The sequence below is a fragment of the Acyrthosiphon pisum genome, unplaced genomic scaffold, assembly GCF_005508785.2.
Source record: "Acyrthosiphon pisum isolate AL4f unplaced genomic scaffold, pea_aphid_22Mar2018_4r6ur Scaffold_20534;HRSCAF=21316, whole genome shotgun sequence".
In the NCBI taxonomy this organism is placed as follows: domain Eukaryota; kingdom Metazoa; phylum Arthropoda; class Insecta; order Hemiptera; family Aphididae; genus Acyrthosiphon; species Acyrthosiphon pisum.
Window position 1 is genome coordinate 5894 of NW_021769904.1, and position 2476 is coordinate 8369.

Sequence of the window (2476 nt, forward strand, 5' to 3'; positions counted from 1 at the left end):
CAAAAAAAAGGAAACTTCCGGTAAAACGTATTATTATTAATTTTTTTATTGACCTACATTCTATCTTAATGGCAATTTTTATTATATTACGTAATTATACGCTTTTAAAATTGATTATAAACTGTTTAAAGATATTTATTGTTTATGTTAGTATTTTATATACTTTTTTATAATTAAGTGATATTTTTATGAACAAAGCATGAATGTATTAGTTTTACAATGATATATTTGTTTTCAACTTGTAATAAATACTTAAAAATATAATGAAAAATACATGTAGATTGTAGGTACTTACTACCTACTTACTATGTTTTAAGATATCCAAAAAGAGACAAGAAAATATACTTATATATATCAATACAATAAATAACTATTAACCTAACAAAGATATAAACACTAAACACGTGTAATTAGCATAAAATAAATTATTAAATTTTGATTTCCTTATTAATTAATTAATGTATGTATTTATTATAATGGATGATACGATATGATAACAACTTTGTTTTTGATAATAACAAAATGATAACGACGGTGGTGGTCTAATCAACTGCGTATAGACAGACCCATTGCATAATCATTCTATCATTCAAGATAGATAAAAAACATTGTTTATCTATCTCTATGGATATTATCTGTGGATATACTAAATACAGTGTAGCCAACGTGCAATGACTATCAAAAATGTACCATATTATGAATTGGGGTAATAAAATGATAGTAACTGTTATCAGAAAACAGATTTTGTGCCTATGTATAAAACATACGTATAATTGGACGTTTAATACGTGAGGCATAATACGTATAATACATCAATTATACATACGGGTATAATACGTCCCAACCCTGCTACCAATAGTCAATACACGTAAAGTAGCGGATATATCATTACTTGTGCACTATCCTATAAATGGGACAAGAAAAATAACAATCCTCCTTAATTATTAGAAGTTAAAACAAATCCAATTTAACACCCCACATAAATTAGTAGACAAAAGTATGATTCTACTGCAAAATACATTTTTGACGCACGTTTCGGCATGAACACCAAAATTAATTTAATATTTATTTTTAATTGAAAAGGCATCAGATAAAGATTCCATATTTGTAGTTTTCTAAGAGGGCAAACGGTAGACTTGAGCTCAAAAAAATAATACGATATCAACCATCCGATGTTTAGAAATTACGATTTATGCTGCTGCGAGGTGTATTTCGACGGCTGTTTTGAAATTAACACTAAAAAATTATGTTTTCGAAGACATATATAATCGAAAGTATATTCAATAAAGATTCAAAATATTTACTACCCAAGTGCGGCACGTGGTGGACTTGAGCTCCAGAAAAAAAAGTGTATACATACTATACGATTATTGCAATTTACGGGCTATGAAGCTGCGCGACGTACTTAAGACGGCTATTTGGAAATGAACACGGAAAATTATGTTTTCCAAACTATTTTTGATCAAACGGGCAACTAATTTAGATTCAAAATTTGTATATTTAGAAGGGGGCACTCGGTGGATTTGGGCTCCAGAAAAATAAAAGTGTATACATATTACATACAATACGATTATTGCGATTTCCGGGCTAAGCAGCTGCGCGACGTACTTAAGGCCTTCCGCACACTACGCGATTGACATGCGACGCAATTGACCAACGATAAATGCGATAAGTGCAATTCATACGATTTGTGCGATTTGAGGTCCACCAACGCGAAACGATATTCAGTCGATCATACTGTGTCAATCGCGTCACTTGTTTTGATCTGTTTTTAATTTTTTTTCAATTTTCAAAAAAAAAATGTCTATTTCGAGTGATGAAGAAGATATTGTAATGTACTATTGGTACAAAAGGTTGCAAACAAAAAAAGAAAAGGAAATATTGGGTTCATCCTTATATTGAGAAAAATATCAACTGCCGAACTTTTGTAGCGGCCAGAGAACTACAAGAAACTGATGCAAAATTTTTGGCATTTTATAGGATGTCTAGAGAGTCCTATACAGAACTTGTAACAATTATTTCTCCTGCCATTCACCAGCAGAACACTCACCTGAGAGAATGTGTGAGTCCAGAGGAACGGATATTAATCACATTAAGGTAACGTTCATTGCATTGTTTATTATAATATATTTATAATTAAATACTACATAATTATATTGTACATAGTAGTACCTAAGTGATTAAAAGTTAATGTTTACAACAAAATTAAAGAATAACAGTTGCAATTAGTAATAGTAGTAGTAATTAGGAGTGTTTAAAATTTAAACTTTGTAACAGTGTCCGACGACCATATACAATTTAAAATACTATAAGGTCAAATAATGTTGTTTATCGGTTTCGTTCCTCGGATGAGAATGACGATAAAAACGGGTAGAATACGATTGCGTACGCTGATTATCGGGCGGTACCTTTTTCAACCTTTTTTCATAACACGATTGCGTACGTTATTTTTGTGCAACGTTGTCGTGCTAGCCGA